The sequence below is a fragment of the Lagopus leucura genome, unplaced genomic scaffold (assembly GCF_019238085.1).
Source record: "Lagopus leucura isolate 7727_CA_CO unplaced genomic scaffold, USGS_WTPT01 Super-Scaffold_100009, whole genome shotgun sequence".
NCBI lineage: Eukaryota > Metazoa > Chordata > Aves > Galliformes > Phasianidae > Lagopus > Lagopus leucura.
In genome coordinates this window covers 15,030,881-15,049,361 of record NW_024962266.1, presented here as the reverse complement: position 1 = coordinate 15,049,361, position 18,481 = coordinate 15,030,881, and the positions used below count along the sequence as shown (strand labels likewise).

Below are 18,481 nucleotides of genomic sequence, written 5' to 3'. Positions count from 1 at the left end.
TATGTACCTAATTAAAACTATTGGTGTAAGAGGCTAATAAAGTACATGTGCCTACTAGATGTCTTATTCTAATGAATCTCGGCTAATTTGCTTTGAGTGATGAATTTCAGTGTTAGTAGTAAGGGCTGAATAATGATGGAATTTATCACGAGGTGCGGGGACTGGTGGAGGACCGTGGGGGCTCGGGGAGAGGCAGGGAGAGCCCCTGGGTGCAGGGCTCCGGTGCTGCAGAGCAGCAGGGCTGAGCTCGGCCTCAGCCTGAAGGCTGCCAGCGCCCAGCCCAGGCCTCGGAGGGCTCCAAGTGGTGGCACAGGAGTGCTGGTGGGTGCCATCCTCACATCCTCCCCTTTTTTTCTGCCGGCACTGGTGAGGAATGGGCTGTGGCATGCTTCTCCAGACTCCCAAACCAAGCGCAGATGGGTTATCTAAAGCATTTCAGATGGAGCTTTGGTCTTGTGCCAGCAGCTAATCAAAGTCTTAATTCTGGAAAAGACAAAGGCCAGGCTTTCCAAGCTTCCTCCCTCTGGTTTCTCACAGAGATGTGGCACTTCTCAAACCCTTCTTGCCCTATGCACTGTCTGCATCACTCAGGCTGTGGGGCTGTCTGTGGGCAGCAGGCAGCTTGCACCGGTCTAGTGGGTGATGTCCATGAACGTGCAGACCGACAAGGGGCTGCTTCATGTGGGCCTGCGGGCACCTTGTCCTGAGTACACCACAACAAAGTCAGACAAGAGCGGTGTGCGTTGACAGCCCCGGCCCTGAGACTGCCATTGGACTTGTTCTCAGAAAGAGGGAAGCTGAGATAATAATAAAGGGGCTGGTTAAGCAGAGAAAAAGCCTGCAGAGTAGCACATATTTTTATTGCTTTTCTGCAGTACAGCAGAGAAAACATCCCAAGGCTACATGTCTATTGTAGTCCCCAATGGTGAGTATTTAAACATTCACATGTGTGCACGTTCTTGCAGCTCCTTCCACTTGTGACACGGTGGGAGGGTGGTGGGGCTGCCATTCTGGCATGCCCAACTTTAAGCCAGGGCTGGTGCAAGTCTGCAGGGCTCCAACCTCATATCTCCTTGCAACATGTGCCATACAAGGGCTTTATTTATAACACAGGCTTTATTTATATATTTATTTATAAGCAATCTGGTTCATGCTGTCTACGCTGGAGTTAGTCCTGTTGAGTTGAAGTTACTTGCTGAAAGTGTGTGATAGTTGCAGCTGTTGAAAGCACTCTGGCAATTTCTGATATGCACATGAGTTTGGGTGCTTTTTTTCCACAGTAGCTACATCTGCAGTTTTTCTACAGAATGAAATTTTTACTACAGCTAATACTAGCTGGATAGACAGGTGGAGCTTGTTATTTTTCTCACAAAACCTACCTTTTCAGAAGGAAGAGATTGTGTTTCATGGTTGTACAATCTAATAGTGTGGTTGATTGAGAATAAGATTGAGGAGAACGAGACACTCACTGTTTGACCTTAGGAAATTCTCTTTGTCATTCCAGAAAGTTGGTTTCTCTGTCGGTAAAAGCACAGTAATAGCTAAATCAAAGAAGTCAGTCATCAATAGCCAGAAGTTGCGTCAGAATTTCAGTTGGAATTGTTGAATATTGTCACAGAAACGGAGTCTGTGGTGCTTTCTCAGAGATTTGCAAGAATTATTTTCTTCTACTGGTAGAATTCTTTCCATGTTGCTCAATCAGTAATCATTTTAATATATTTTTCTGCCTCTCAGTTACATCTCAAGTATTTATGTCCGTCCAATTTTCATGGTCTCGTATCTTGTTTGTTTCTGTATAAAATGTGTGTTGTGAGCTTGAGGGAACACTTCCTTTCGACTTCTTTGTAATTACCAGAAATAGTTTTAACTTGTTAAAACATTCTGGCCATCAGCATGGTAAACCTCATTACTCCACAGCAGACCTTCCTGTGCATTGTGTTTACCTGCTGATAACATTTCCAATAAGAAGCCAAACACCAGTGAAATAAGGGTGGTGCTTGCACTGTTGGATCCAGTGTGACTTTGCGTAATAAAAACATAAAAGAACAAATGACGCTCCTGTATAACTAAGACAGAGAGAAAGAAACACTATTAACTTGTTTCTGCTGGCTTTTCTTCTAGGAAAATAAAGCCTGTTTTCTGGACAGGCTTTGTTAACACTGTGATCTGATACAGGGCAGCAGGGATTCCTGTGCCTGTGCAGATGTTTTTTGATTTCAGAGTGATACCACCAAGAGACCACTGCATAGATGGCTACCCTGTTTTAGAGGACAGTATGCTAGGGTCCTCGCTGAGGCCTGGATGTTAGGTGCTCTGAACTAGAGTTACACATATTAAAAAAGCTTAAGAGCTAAACTGAGTTACTATAACAAAGCCTGAGGCTGCAAGGAAGCTTTCCACCCAAAAAACATTTCCTAAATGTTGCTAGCAGATGGCTCTCCGATCCCACAGGCTGGGGATACGCTGACTTTTCACTCTCAGTATTACTTGTCCTCACATCACAGGACTTGGGATTTTTGATTTTTTAATGAGCTTGATCTGATAAGCTGAGATAAACAGACTTTTAAAAGAAATTTAAAATGTAAAGATAATTTATAATTCTGTTGTTGAGATTCACAGGCATGGTTAATGTAATTTCCTTTTTCCTTTGGCACTTAAGCAAAATCTGGCCTATATTTAATTCTTCTGTTGGTGGATAGGGAAGAGGCTAATCACAAGAGACCAGTAGTGCTATTTGAATGACACGTCCTGCAATCTGTTTTTGAATGATCAGTTAATGTTTCAGCAGTATTATCTCTTTTTCCGTACCCTGCCTTTATTCACTAGCTTTATTCTACTTTTTTGCACTTTTACCTCACCCTTGTCAAGGATGCCAGATACCTTGCAATAAGTAGTCCCATTTCAGAGATTCCCTGCTCACTGAACATCTGTCTGATGAAGTCCGCCTGCTTTCAGTATTTTGCTCAACTGGAGCAGTGCTGTGCTGCTGCCTAGATGAGTGTATGAAGTGAATTTGGACTGGTTCAGTGCAAGGGAGCTGTTTATGAATGAACTCAGTTCACAGATGCATGACATCCAAGAAAAGTGAGTGCAAGACTTCATCCCTCCGGGTCAATAATCTTTGGGACAAGGCAAAGAGGAGACAGAAATTGAGGAGATGCTGCTGTTTTGGCGTCTGTATTTCAGGTCAGAGTCCTGTCAGGTCAGCAGAAGTCATGCAATGTGAGCAGTGCCAAAACACAATTGATGTTTGTGTATGAATATTTATCTTCATTTTTTACTCCATTTTGCATTCTGACAGGCATTACACACCTTCTTTGAAGACCTACCAGACAAAACCTCCAAAGGTCCTTTGTTTTGTAGTTCACTGTGCAGTGAGCCAAACAGTGGATCTGTGGGTGCTTTTGGGTCACCTTCGTCTTGGGCCTTTCTTCTGAGAGACCATCTCTGTTTAGACTGGAGTCCTTCTGAACTGTGGGAAAGAGCTCTTCCAGCTGCCAAGTGGTGACCCCAGACATCATCCTGAGGAGATGTCCCAGAGCATCTGTCTGGACTGTGAGGTTGCTTTCAGCAACTTGTGCATTTCTTTTCATTTGAGTGATCATCAGGGGAGGGTATGGATGGTACTCGAATTCTGACCTACATCTCACACTCTTGTTCTAGACCCTGGTGCAAGCTGGTAAGCCAGGCTGCCTTTCCCTCCTCCTTTTAACTCACGTGTTCTTTGGCATGCCTCCAAACTGAATGCAGTATGGAGGAGAAGGTCTGCAAGTTTCTGGAGCATATATACACATGTGGTCAGATCCCCATCTCGTTAAATTAGCATGTGGAGTGGAGACCAGCTACTGATTTATGTTTTCATCTGTGAAAGGTAAATTGGATTGAAACTGTTTAACACACTGTTTAAAAAGAGGAGCTGAGATTCTTGGTTACATTTGATTTCTAAATTAGAAAGCACATGACTATGTTTCATGGACCTGAAAGAACTGGGTCTGAGTTAATATCATGCCTATACCATTGATTTCACTTGAGCCTTTTGTATCAGAAACCACATGTACACAGAGACTCACATTGTGAAGCAAGATTAATTTAGCTTTTGGAATATTATGTGCTGTGTAAGAATGTTCTGTGAATGACCTGGATTGCAAATTTTGCTTCTTAATATTTGCAGTGCAAAGCACTGGTGACATGAAATACTTAATGGTTTCAGCTGAACTTTGCAGAAATGAGAATGACAGGCACCCAAAATAAGAAGATACGTGGTGGAGAACTAAGCAACGTAAGGCCTACTGAGTTAGATATTTAAGCCTCAATCAGAATGATAATATAGATGTGAAAGTGGTTGCAAAGAATTTAGAGCTGCAGTCCTTCTAGGAACAAAAAGAGATGGCCCCTCTCTTGCAGAAAGTTAATCTGTTATTACTCTCAGCTCTAATTACGGGGAGCACAACAGAGTGAGTTACCAGGAATATTTCCCTGCTGTAGTTAAAGGGGTTATTTTAGTGTTTCAAATATGTATCCACTTTTAGGGCCAAAACTCTTGGTTCTTCTCTTTGAATTGTTATAGCAATAGCTGAAATAGAGCAAGCTTCCTATGGTGAACCCACCTTAAAGAACAGGGCCACTTGAGGTGATAGAAGTAAATTAACTGTGTGCAAGCTCAGTTTTTGATGTGCTTCCTAGCAGTACCAATTCAACTCATCCAAGTTCCTAAAGAAACATGGAAATTAGGCTATTACCCGTAAGTGAAAGCCGCTATATATTGTCCTAGTGATCCCTTATGTGCAGTTGCACTTCAACATTACCCACTTTTATGTCAGTAAAAAATTGGACTACTTGGCAGTTGCAATTGCTGAGTTTATGAAGCTTAAGCAGCATAGATTACAGCTTTGTACTGGACCAGAGACAGTAAAACCATGGGTCTCCTCTGTTGTGCTTCTTGCTGGTTACCAACCAGTATCTGCTATTTTTCCCAAGCACATAGATATGCTTCTGCAGAAATTATCCTTGCACCAGTAACAGAGATAGTAAACATGTTCCTTACTCATAGTAATGAGATGCAGAAATACCAACTTTTCTTGAACTCAGTATTGCTGATAATAACTTTTACTCTTAGAAATTTGCATTCTTCCATGTGTCTGGATTGATTCCAGTCTTACATGTTCATGTACTCTCCTAGACCAAACAAATTTCCTCCTCAGTGCCTCGCTGAAACACCACATTTTGCTGCCTGCTTGGTCCTTCCCCACAGAAGAGGCCAAACAAGCATTCCCTAAAGCACCGCAGGTAAAGCCAGCCTGGTTAGCTCATATCCATGTTCATCGCCAGGTGAAATGAATCCGACTGACTTAGCTTAAAGCAGATTAGAAGGCAATTTGTGATCCCTCTCACTAATGGAGCAGTATGCCGGGTACCCAGACGGCAGCAGCAAGCACTGAAATAGGGCTATCACCTCCCAGAAGAGCTTCCATGCAGCCTCAGGTTTTCTCACCACTCCCATCATTAAACACAGTTTCGCACCCCTGAACTTTCATGCTTTTTCTACATAACTTCATTTATTTTTACCTTAGTGGCCATAACTAAAGATATATTTTGACATTTTAAATGAGTCTTCTCTGTTCAGCCTGCTCTGCCTGTCTTTATTAATTAAACTTGTGTCTTCATATCAGATTTCTTGAGCTCATCTCTTTCCGTTTCAGCTCTTTGCTTTCCATTTGCCTTCATTATACCCTTCCATCCTTGAACTGCACTGAACTCTTGCTCCTTCCACATCTTCCTGTACAATACTCAGATCTGCTACATCTCTGCCTAATTTTATCATGGCTGATGCAAAATCTTAGCTGCAGAACCAGCAGTAAGGGGACAGACTTTTCTCTTTGCCACATTTGTTCTCAGTCTTCTATAAAATCTCGGCTGAAAATGAAGGACATTCTCTTCTGTGACCATAACTCTGCACCCCTCCTTTCTCTGCCAGTCTTCCTTCTGGGATATGTTTTAATACATTATCATCCATGGTAACTGCACGGTTTATATTTGCAGCTTTTCAATATGCTTGGAGTCAGGGTTTTCCAGGTGAATCATGTATTAAGATTTAATCTGAATCTAGTCAGATAGTATTGACCTGCGTTGAAAAAGCTGTATGAATGAGATAGTAGCAGACAGCTTGAAGTGCTGAGTGAAAAACAATACCCCAGAAGTTTGGTGGCAGAGAGCATATGGGACATTTCTTACTGGAAAAGCTTCTTTGGTTATTTAAATATTTTGATCTGTTTTTAAGACTTTCCCTGTCTGTTGAAGGTTTGCTGGACTTTGCCTGCTTTGGCAGTGTGCGCAGCATGGAGCTTGCAGGAGCTGCTCACTGCTTGGTAAGCTACCACATGTTGTTATCAACTTTAAGGTCTCACTGTTTTGCTGGAGTAGACTTCCCCAAGATTGGAACAAAGAAGAACTGAGCCCGAGACTTCAGCTTTCTGATGCACCTCTCTATGCCCTTTTCAGCTGTATTTCCCACTGTTCAGTGTTAGCAGTCATTAGGAAACATGTATTTTGTTTCCAAACTCAGAGTCTCCTGAAACAAATCCCTAGGCATTGTGGTATTGCTGCAGCTTGAAGCCTCATTGTGTTAAGACCACAAACAATGGGCTGGACCTTTCCCAAACAGCTTTTAGTCCAGGTCATGGATATGAGGGATAGACAAGGGATGCCATTTCCGCATTTATCTGGGTTGATTGGCTAAATGTGATGAATTATTTTAGCAAACATATTCCAAATCTCCCCCATTGCTTTTTCACAAGTTCCAAATTCGGACATTGTTGTCAGTGAAAAGGAACAATTCAAATGCCTTTCTGAATGCATTTGAAATGAAATAAATTACTGTTATTTCACTGGCAAACCAGCTCTTTGGAGGGGGCAAAAGTTGCAGATGGAAAAACAAATAAACAAATGAGTGAGTAACTGTGGGAGGTGCTGCCAGAATCAGAAGCAAGTCTGGATAGAAGGGGGAGGGAAAGGCCCTTGTCTGCCCTGGGACAATTCGTAGAGAACAAAATGCAGGAGAGTTCAGCAGGAAATAAATTCACTTCTCTTCTTCTTGTCCTTTCTCTCTCTCTATTTAACCCAGACAACCGTGCAACCATGCTACCAGAACTCCTGATACTACTCTTAAAGTGGACCTTTCTTTGAGAAAGAAAATGATTCCATCTTTTTTGATCAGGTTCTTCCTCTAGAGGAGTTCCTGCAGCTACAGGACCAGGAGGTAAGACCCTTGGTTTCAATTGTAGAGGGGAAGAATGAATGAGATTGCCAAATACACTAAGTTTGCAGTCAATGAGCTGAGAAAAGCATGACTGCAAGCTACCTTTCTGCTTTCCAAATCCTGGACTGGTGGAAAATCAAAACATTGTTTAGGTCAGCTTGCAGGCATAGAGTATACTTCACCTCCCATGAACTAGGGATGGAAAGTAAAGGAAGGACTGTTGCAGAGATGCTGGTTCTCCTCTCTCCAAAGACTTCCTGCTGAGGAGAATCCTCAGTTGTCCATTTAGGGTAGTATTAGAGCTGAGCTGAACTGCTAAGGCATGCAAAGAAGCTGCAGATGGGACTGGAAGTACAGCTCCACACTTCTCTGTTGAGCCACCCAGTTACAGCAAATGCCTGATATAGGTGGGTACTGAGGCTGTTGGTAATGGCTAGAGGCAGAGAAATGGGTCTGGTTTTAATAAAAAGGTAGTTTACGAACAGCATTTTTCTTATTTTAATGATAAAATGGATATGAAACAGTTACACTCCAGGCCCTTATTTTTCAGTGCTATTATTTTTTTAGAACATTGAAAACAAAATAAGCAGGAGGAAAAAAAAGGGGGGGAGGGGGGAAGAAAACTCCCTTCAGACAACAATCACCTTTTGAGTTAAATTCTCATGCTTGGTCTTAGCCCAGAGGGATTTGTCTTGAGTGAAGTTTGAAGAAAATCCTTTCAGCAGTTTTTGAGTTATTTAAATGTAACCATGGAGGTTTGGATTCACATGCTTTTTTGCACTTGTATAACTCAAAAATAGCTTTGCTTTAAAACTTCTAAATTAACCCTCCTTAACTTTTCAACTTGTCACCTATCCTACTGTATGGCTTGTAAAATTTTAAAGGTAATAGTATAACAAACTCAAATAATGATACTGCAGATGTTCAAATGAATCTTGGGAGGAATAAATTATAGAACTCACAGAAGGTTGATTCTGAAGAAAGAGCAGCCGTGTGCTTTAAACCATGTGTTCTTGCTGGTTTGAAACAGGCCCGATCTTTTTTACTATTAAAAAGCATAAGTGTGTTTGGGTGTGGATTTTAATACTTGGTTACACACATGAAATTGAGCGCCTAAGTCCTGTTCCTTTTTGTCTTCCTCACAGCAGTGCTTCAGACTTGTCAGAAGTTTTACTGTTTTTTTTTTTTAACATGATCCTGATCAACGGGACACTTCAATGCCTCCTAAATATTATGGACTTCAGAGTCACTCAAATGCTTGGCGATTGTCTTACTGTTATTTTATTGCCAGAAGATCGAGGCAACGCCAGAAGTGACTTGGTCAGCCTTGTTTTTTCTTCTGTTTTGTCTTCTTTCCAATGTTTCTGCCTCACTTACTAGTCCTGTCTTCACTGCCTCCTATCTGTCTTTCGTACATCTGTCTCCATTTATTCTTCTCTAACAATTGTGCTAAAGAGAGCCCATGATAGAGAAAAATGATTTTTGCCTTGGCAGCAGCCTTTTCCTTTTATCTTTTCCCTAAATGCCTGGGATGGGTCCAAGCAGCTCTCCCCATGTTCATCATCCTCCACATCCCTGGTGCCCTTGAGCTCCAGCCAGCAATTTGATGTCTGCCACAAGAGCACCCCCCGTTGAGCCACAATCAGATGAAGGTGTTGCAATGCCTTGTGCTGCTTTCTTTGCTCGCCGTGCTTGCTCAGCCTCTTTCTAGGAACTGGACACTCGCACCAGGCCTCTCCCACAGAATAATGGCGGATAGGACTGCTGCCTTTTGCACGTCTTGCCCCTGCACTCCTCTGCCTTTTTTTCTGTAATAGGCTTTTCTGGTACAGTCTGCTGGCTTGTGCCATTAAACTGAGAGACAAAAGACTTGTCTTCAGCTGTGCCGAGGGCAAGATGAGCTGGAATCCCTTGCCCCCCTGGGTCAGCACTCTACCCGAGAGATTATCAGCTGTTCTGCAGGGAGTGTGTCCTTGCAGTCCTGAGTGTGTGTGTCCTGAGTCCTTTCTTCATGTGCGAAAGCTTGGGCTAGTCTTGCCAGCTGCATAGTGGAAAAACATGTCTGTCAGGCCCTACCCTGAGAAATACAAAATATGGAAGTATTCACTAGAAAAGGGAAACAACCCCCAGAAACCAGGTTTTCTTGCCCTCAGTAATGCTCTGAGAGCAATTATTCCTTATAAACTGGAACAGCTCCAAGGGAATGGATCAGAGAGAGCCCCTATTCCAATGGATTCTTTCAGCCTGTTCTGGTCTCACTTTGGCTGCTGAGAATCAAATAATGGGAATGGGTAGTGAGGAAATATGTGGAGGCTGTACAGGAGGGAAGGGAAATGTGCTTCTGAACATACTCTGTTATCCATGTGAAAGGTCCATATCCTTAGCAGACACACACACCTGTTGCTACTGCTTCTGTGGCCATTCTGAACAGAAGTGACAATGAAAATGCAGTGGAGGGAAAAGACATCTGCTAAAAGACAGGGCAGCGAACTGGGGCACTATAAGGATGATTGCTTCTGAAGGTGAAAGTACAACAAAAACAGACTGAAGAGTCTTAAAATGCAAAATCAATGCCAAAGAAAGGAAGCCAGAATGATTTCCAAGCTCGTCTACAGGCAGTTGTCCCACAGCACAAGCCAGACTCTGTCAATAGGTGGGAGACATCCAGGAATTTTCTCTCGTACAAAATTATTGGGGATATGTTTTAACTCGAATGGAAAAACTGGACCTGTAGTGCTCAGCTCCAAGGGAAAATACTAGCCAGTGGAAGAGCTGTGGTACCATGGCTCGGTGTGTGTGTCTGTGTGGCTGCTCCCTTTTCTCTTATCTGTTCTATAGCTTCCTTCATTCTTCGCTTCTCTCATATTACAGAAAGAAGGTAATTTTTCCTGGCCATTTACTAAAGCTCATTAAAGACCGAAGAGAACAAACAATGCTACTCCTTAGAGACTACCATTCAAAGTCATTCTACAATTCTCTGTTCTCATACTTGAGACAAATTAATTATTCCTTAGTGAAAAGTATATAATTCCTATTCTTCATTTTTGGGGTGGGGAGTGGGAAATAATAATAGGAAGTTTATATCTGAGTCGAAAGCTGTCTGTGCTGAAGGGAAATGAGAAAAAATGCGTGTTCCGAGAAGAGTAAAAGCAATTATTCTAATAATAATTCTAGGGATATTAATGTCTTTTTAAAGTAGATTGCTTTCAAATAAACACCAAAGTTGAAGGGATAGGAAAGGCTGGTTTGTTTATTAATCATTCCAAAAGTGCATTTTTCTAAATGAACAAGTGCATGAGCAACTTCACTGGCACATATTAAATTTAGTTAAATGGCAACTTGTAAATGTCTAAAAACTTCTGTAACCAGAGACTAATTTGTTTAACGTGTTGAAAATGTTATGTGGATGTGAGGAACTACATATTAAACTTCAAAGCAAAATACTCCAGAGATTACACCATCTTAAAGACTGCATATTGGAAAGGCCTTTATAAATTAAACATAAAGGATTTTTAATTCTCTTCTATTTTGAATACTTGTCAATCTGCGTGACTCATGCTCAGGACTGCAAACTGTCGTTTAAGGTGTGATGTCCAAGTTGAGGCCTGGACCACAGTTTGCAAGGGGCTGGCTTTTCTCTTTCATCTCTATTAATTAATCCTGTCTCAGTTTGCCCAGCGTACACTGCTGTTGACATCACCTTTTCCATATACTTTAAAGAGTCCCCCGAGAGATCTACTGCAGAACAAAAACTGGACAGAGAATACATTTGGAAACCATTTTATTTCTCAATTACCAACCAAAACGTATGGAAAAGATTTACACTCTATCTGATTTACACAATAATTATACTTTGAAAGCTTAGGAATAAATGGCTTGATCCATGGAATCATTAGTTACTATACCAAATGTAATTGGTGTAAACTAATGAGTTTACTGGATGGCTGACCCTTAATTACTGATTATAGTTATGCTAGCCAATCAAAAATGAGTTTACATATAAAAGTACAGTATAGTATTAACAAGCATTACATTTCCAAGTAAGCAGCTTTATGATTAGTTGTAGCACACAACTCAAGCCTGTTCAGGGCTATGAAAAGCAGCTTTTTAATAATAGTGCAGTAAGCAACCATCACTCTCTTACCTCAGCGTCTATCAGACAAACAGAAAGAAACCACATAATTAATCATCTCATGCACTAGAAATAAAGCGTCTGGGCCAGATCCAGCCGGGATGTGCACAGCCGTAGTCAGAGGAGCTGCAGGAGGCTGAGGATTTGCTTTAGAACAGGATACCTGACATGGGGAATTCTGTCCCCCTGTAGTAACGATGTTAAATATTGATTGATTGTACACAGTCCTGTGTGATGTGGAGAAGCCCATCAACAGAGTTGGTCTAATAGCTCCTAGAATTGAGGAAGATTCCTTGAGCAGATTCTGTATGCGGTGAGAGGATACCCACTTACTCTACCAGTAACCCTCAACATGCAGAAATTCACAGCTCATCACTATTTATTATGTCAAATGAAGAGTCAACTTTTAAATAAACTAGTAAATGAGAAGAAAATCTTTGTATTTGTTTCTGGCTGATCCTTAAGAGTTAATGTTTTTACTTAACCAGGAGAACTCAAAATTCTTATTAGAAAAAATTGAAAGCAGATTTGTATAAAAGAGCATGATTCCAGAGTTGCAACTTTAAATAGATACAACAAATATTTGGATAAAATCATAGGACTTTACAGTAGTCATATTCTTAGAGGCACTTAGGTAAGCAACGGCAGTGTTTTAAGGATGTGGAAATTCTCCATCTCCTCTAACTTTCCTGTGAATCCTCAATTTCAGATAGGAGACTGCTGCAGGGAGGCATGTGCATTAGCAAATGAAGTCTGATACATTGCAGCCATGGGGATCAAGTTGGAAGAGTGTGCATTCACTGGAGCTCTGTAACCCATGTGCTCTTCAGATGACCTCATACACCTCACAGTTGCCAGGACTCATCCTGTCTGGATTACAGGTTTCTCTCATTTCTGCTTCTCTCAGTGAAGTTGTCCTCAGTGCTCACCTCACGTAAACAGCTAGGCTCAGTGGAGGACCATCCTCATCTGGTGGCTCTTTGGCACAAGTGCCATAACACTTGCTCATTTATTATTAAAAAAAATCTTAAAACTCAGAAGATGAAGAATGAATTAATCCTTGGAACATCTGCATATGGTTTAAAGAGAAATTCAACGCGTTTACTGAATTCCTGTTTTTCAGATGTCTGAGGTCAAGAAAAGGTTAAAGTTGTTCACAAGCTCTGGCCTTAGAAGTTAATTCAGTGCTGTGCTGCGAGAGCTACAGAGTAGGTCCTTGGAACAGTGAATTGCTGGTTTGATATCAAGGTCTGTGGGCTTTAATAATATAATTAGTTTGTTTTCTAAGGAAATCCTAGCAGGGACATTATGGTCATATAAAGTCATTATACTGTTTTACAACATAACTTTAACGATGTTTTGGAATGATCAGAGTCTCTGGGAAAGGATTCTATTTTTTATTACTTGTGGGATATCTTTAAACTGTCATAGCTACAACAGTGCCGCTTGGAATAGGTGCTCTACAGTTCCAAAGAAAAGACAAAAGATATTTAGAGGCCTAAGTTGGGTTGCTGGAGCATATCTGTCCATAGAAAGCCTGAAAGTTAAATTGTGTGGATTCCACACCCTTCTGACAAGCAGCTCCTGTTTTGTAGGAGGTGGACAGTTGGGGTAATCTAGGTATTTTATTGCATTACCACAGGAACAGATAGCCTAGGATGCTACAAGTTTTGCTTTTCATAGTTCTCTGTCAGAATTCAGGAGTGAGCAGTTTTAAAAGTATTAGAAAAGGAAGAGGGCATATTTTCCAGAACTTTGGTATCCTGCGAACTCAAAGACAGAAGAAACATTAAACTAGTCAAACTAAAAAACTAGTTCTGCTGCCATTTCTGCTCTGCTAATTCTGAGGCAACACCATCTGCTGGAGGAGAAGGGAGACAAAGAACCATTAATTTGGGATGAGGGGAGCATGCTACAGAGAGGTTTCCCTGTGGTGCAGAGCAGCTTCTGGATGTGCTGAGGGACGGGTCTGTTAGGGCCTCATTTTCTTCCTCCTCTGTAAACTATGTCTAACAGCTTCAGTGAGAGAAAGCATCAAGCCCCATTGTGTTCATAGAAATACAACATATTTTAAAGCTGTAGTTAATGGATAAGCTGCTTTCTGATTGGGTGAGCTGCACAATAAATCTCTCCATGAGCCAAGTGCAGTGCAGCTTGTTCAGGAACAGTGAAATGAGCCACTGTCACTTTGCTGCACTCTCATACATCAGGCAAAACGCTTCCATCTTCATCAGTCTTTTAGTAAAACAGAAATAAAACAATCGTAACAGAATGGTGTCACTGGATCCGTGGCACCTGCTTTAAAAATAAATCTCTGAGCTTTGTCTTTGCTATTACTTTCAATAAATGTCCTAGCATTGCCACAGCATTTATCTAGCAGCAGGAAACCATTATCCTATGACAACAATCTATTCCATTAACATTAGCTCTTAATTGTAAGATTGTTTATTAGACAGCAAAAGCTACTGAATTATACTAGAATGATAAAAAGAGTTATGGTCATGGAGTACAGCAGTCACTCCAGTTCTGAAAAACAACTTTAGAAAAGTAGAGAGCTATATTTTCATATGAAAAATAATGTAATATTTGTATGCAAGAAAATGTTTTTAAATAATGTATTACATCAGCAAAATAACTCTTAAAGAGTTAATGTTAAAAATTGTTACTGAGAAGCTTTTGCTTTGATAAATGGCATAACAAAAAAGCTGAATAGAAAGCTCAGAAACTTGCATAGTTCTTCCTGAAAGGCTGTACTGAGTCAAACAGAGAATCACAGTAACAGAAGCACATTTGTCTGGCGGAGTCAACAGAAGGAATGTTGCAAAATTGAGATATGAAGAACCTGACTGCAGAATAGAAGAACTGTCATTCTGATTGTTTGTCATTATTGTTTCATGTCCAGTTAAGTGAACTTCGAGTGACAGTTGTGTCATAACTACTGGCATCTATGTAAATTTCAAATCAAATGCAATAGAGGCAGTTCTGCCAGACACAAGTCTCCAGACTGCTTTTCCTCTTTACTTTGGTAACCCTCAATTTTCTTATACTATGCTGTTAGCCCTTAAATTAAAAAGACAACTTCAACAAGAGATCCCTTTAATGTGTGCTTTTCAGATCTCATTCCGTACCTTATTTTTCCCTCAGCTCTTCAAAACAATAGCTGATGTCAACATTTCTATCAGAAACAATCACCATAAACATTTAGATATATTAGCAGAAAGTGCTCCTTCCCATCGATCACATACATCAAAAATCCTTGGAAACTTTTAAGTTGTGGAATTCCCCTGAAGACCTATAGAGAAAATGGCTCAAGTGAACACTCCTCTGTTCCTTCAGTGGAGCCCGAGTCAGTTGTGACGAGCATCTGCTCTGTGGGTAGGTGCAAAATACACGGCGAAAATATCAGCCGTGGATCCCTTCTGTAAATAATAGCCTTGTCCAGAGGTTATGGGGCCTTCACAAGGACACCAGTCGCACCCCTCCATGGCACTGTGTTACAGTAAGTAACTCGCTTCCTGGATGCACTTGTAACAGGCAGCTATTCTAATGACACAGGATATGCAGATGTGTCCAGGTCTTTAAAAAGTCTTCCAATGCAATTATTAAAGTATTATGTGCAGATAACGCCACCAAAAACATTGGGCATGCTGTTCATTCAGTTGAGCATGAAACAACTTCCTTCTGAATATTTTAAACGTACTTGACTAATTAATTGAACAATTAATAAGGGCTAGAGTTAAATTTCTATTTTTCATTGTAACATTGTTTCAGAGCATTGTTTTAACTAAATTCTGCTAGGACTTTTTTTGGAAACCACACCAAAGTGCAGCTATGATGTTAAACAAAAATGTTCCTTTGACAAATGAAATCTTAAAAATGGCTACAAGAAAGGAAAAAGTCAGCTTTGAGTGGAAAACATTTAATATGTTTTGATGATTTCTTATCTCAGACAGAAGGGAAGACAAGTTGATCTTCTCTGCTGAAACTTTTTGAAGTGAGTTCTGACTGAAAAGATGTGGTGTTTCAACAAAAACAAATTGTTATAAAACATGATGTATGCTCAGAAGCATTAATGTGTACCTCTCTGCTCCAGGTTTGAACATTTCTGTCCATTGAACTAGCCTGTTTCATTTATTTTTTAAATTCTTATCCAGTTGATCTTTTTTTGTTCTTCTATAAGTTTACAGTAGTTCAATGGCTGCTTTTATCTGTGATGTGGGCTTTCAAACAGCACCAAACTCTGCTGTCCCATCCTGTAATCTGTCCTTTTGTTATGGTGACTAGCGAACAGAGGCAACATGTTAGTGCAAGCACTATAAAAATATCTGTGAAGAAAACATTCTTTCACTCTAAAGGATAAGTTCCATAAGAATATATATTCTTAAGTATTTGCACAATACTTAAATATGGTATGGATTTTTCTTTTCAAAGGTGGTAATATCCTAATCGTAAATATCTTCTTGTTTATATGTATCATTTTACAGATTTGTAATCACAGAAATCAATTGCTAGAATCCATTTAAGAAAATCAAAATAGTTTAACTGATTTACTTAAAAAAATGCCTTGTTAGACCACGGAATTTAAAGTCCTCTTTCAAAATTAAGGATGTTTTATGTAGCAAACTTATCATTACACATTACATTCTAGTGGCACGTAAAGACTTCTGATTTAAAACATGAATTCTGTGTAGGTTCAAACTGATGTCTTTGACTTCAGTTCCAGAACTCAATTTCAGGACTTCTGCTGCTGGTGGCTCATGGCAGTATATTAGTTCTTCCAATAGGGATGTGCTCAGGACAAATTAGTGAACGTAATTTTAGCTGTATGAGGTCATTACAAATACAGTCTTAGCTCTTCCTAGAGTGGACTTCATTGTTAATATAAATATATATCTATAGTTACTGACATTTATATTATTTGGCTCCTGTCCTAAGTTATGGATACAGTGATGATAAAAGCCCTTACCTAAGTGAGTCATGCTTACTAATTACTTCCATGGTACTGGGTTCCTGTAAATAAAGTTACTCATGTATTTATAAGCAAGTCAAAATTTATACATACGTTTCTAAGAGTGAGTTATCTTTCTCTCTGGGGCAAACAGCACAGTCTGCTGTTTGGAAAAGAATGCTGAGAGTAAGGACATCCAGGGTGCTTCCTTGCTTCTGCGAGGGTGTGTGCTCTCCCCTGTTGTTGGATATCCAAGTAAAATACTTAATTTGGTCACATTTTTAAATTAAGACCCTTCTGCATTATTTCAAGGTAGGAAATGGCTGTTGATTTTTCCTCGCTGTTTCCAAAGAGGCTGGGGTAAGAGAGTCTCTGTCTAATTGTTTGTTCTAAAGATGTAGCTTTCAAGACACAAAGCCTAGCAGTGTGACGTGGAAGATCTCAAGACAAAGCAGCAGCCTCAACATTTCTCTCTAATGAGAACAGGAAAAGACAATTGAGATCCCGTAGGAATGCAGTACATTTAGGAGAGAAGCAGAGCTCCCTTCACGAATGGTGAGAGAACCCTGGTGAATGCTGGACTACCTGCTGTCTCTGGGTGTGACTAGGTGAGTGAAGGATTTGGATCACAGCCACAGTAACGTTTTCCAGACATTTAGATTGCAACTACTACGCCAGCAATTTTATGCCTTCCTTTCTCTGACTCCAACAGTACGCAAGATAAGCAGCCAGATTTTCTTCTGCATTGTGTTTTTTATCCATTCAGCCAAAATTAACAGTCTTCAAGGATAATGTATGCCAAGTGAATTTAAATCTTGCGGACTCAAATCGACCTAAAGTTGATGGATACATTCATGCCTACTGCTGAAATCTACCAATTACACAGAACTATGCTAACTTACCATAGAAACATCTCATCTAATAGCACAGATGATGTTGAACTAACTAATTACATTATGGCACATAGACAATGAAAAACATAACGAAGATGACAGCACAGCAACAACAGATGCTGCACAAAAGAAAAATTAGAAAAATATTGCTCTGCAAAATGCTGTCTGTTAAGGTTTCTTCTGTTAAAATTAATCACAAAAATTAGTGAAGATTAGATTTCAGCAGCAGATATGAGCATTGTAATGCTATTTGGAAAACGTCATTAAACCATTTAAAGTCCTACTCCTTCAGAAGGTAATTCCCATTTTTCGTATCACTATCAGTTTTAAGATGAGTAAACAGTTTAGTGCCGATGGCATTTTCTTGGGAGAATATCTTTCCCAGTGAGGAGAGGTCCCGATGGCTCTTCCAGAGCTGTGTTTGGTAGCTTCCAGCCATTAGAACTTAGATAATTAGGCAACTCAGATTTTATTTTAGCTTGGCATTTGCTCTGGTCTGTGCTCTTGGCTGTCAGTGACAGTTGATTATCTGTAGCGTGCCTTGTTACTTGATATATTTTAAACTGTAACAGATCCTAAATTCCAAATCTGAAACTGCTGAGTATGTTTAAATGTAATATATACACAGGGATTACATCCAGATGATACACTTCATAGACCTGTGATAAAAAAAAAAAAAAAAAAGCATCACTTCTAGCCACCACGCTGGTCCTCAGCCCCTGCCGTCCTCCCCCCAGTAGCTTTCCATGAGCTCCCGGCTGCTTCAGCACCAATCCTGAGTGTAATCTAGTTGATGGAGAGAGACAGAAATGGGCTTTTCCCCTAAATATATATTTCCTCTAAAAATGCTTCTGATGCTATTCAAGTTTCAATACGTTATTGGCTTTATAAGAAAGCAAAACATCTATTTGAGATCCTGTTTCTCCCAATTTCTTTATTTTTTAGAGAGACACTTTTTTTCTCTTCAGATGCGCGGTTCCCGGGCGCGCAGCTGCTCGTCCGGCGGCGGCCGGGGTGCAGGCACGGCGGAGGCCCACAGGTGGCGGTGTGGTTCAAGCGCACCTGGGCTGTGATTGCAGAGCCGCGCGGCTGGCCGGCCTGCCAGGAAAGGTGCTCCGCTTCTGCCCTCTGCGCGTCCGTCTGCAGGGGAAGACTCCCGGCTGAAGTTCCGCGCGCTTGAGCGGCGCGCCCCAGCCTTCAGCAGGGACGGAAGCGTTCTGTCGATCCCGCAGCAGCTGCCGCACACCAAGATG

At 40.8% G+C, this 18,481-nt stretch overlaps 1 long non-coding RNA gene across 1 annotated transcript in view; it reads left to right on the top strand.

Annotated features, from left to right (window-relative positions):
- The window catches only part of LOC122181414, a 75,117-nt gene extending 57,031 nt beyond the window's left edge, over positions 1–18,086 (top strand). Inside the window, exons 10-13 of the long non-coding RNA XR_006179420.1 lie at positions 6,298–6,365; positions 7,121–7,255; positions 8,401–8,575; positions 12,097–18,086. This is a non-coding gene — a long non-coding RNA (uncharacterized LOC122181414). The remainder of the gene's footprint in view (positions 1–6,297; positions 6,366–7,120; positions 7,256–8,400; positions 8,576–12,096) is intronic.
- The last annotated feature ends 395 nt before the right edge of the window (positions 18,087–18,481 follow it).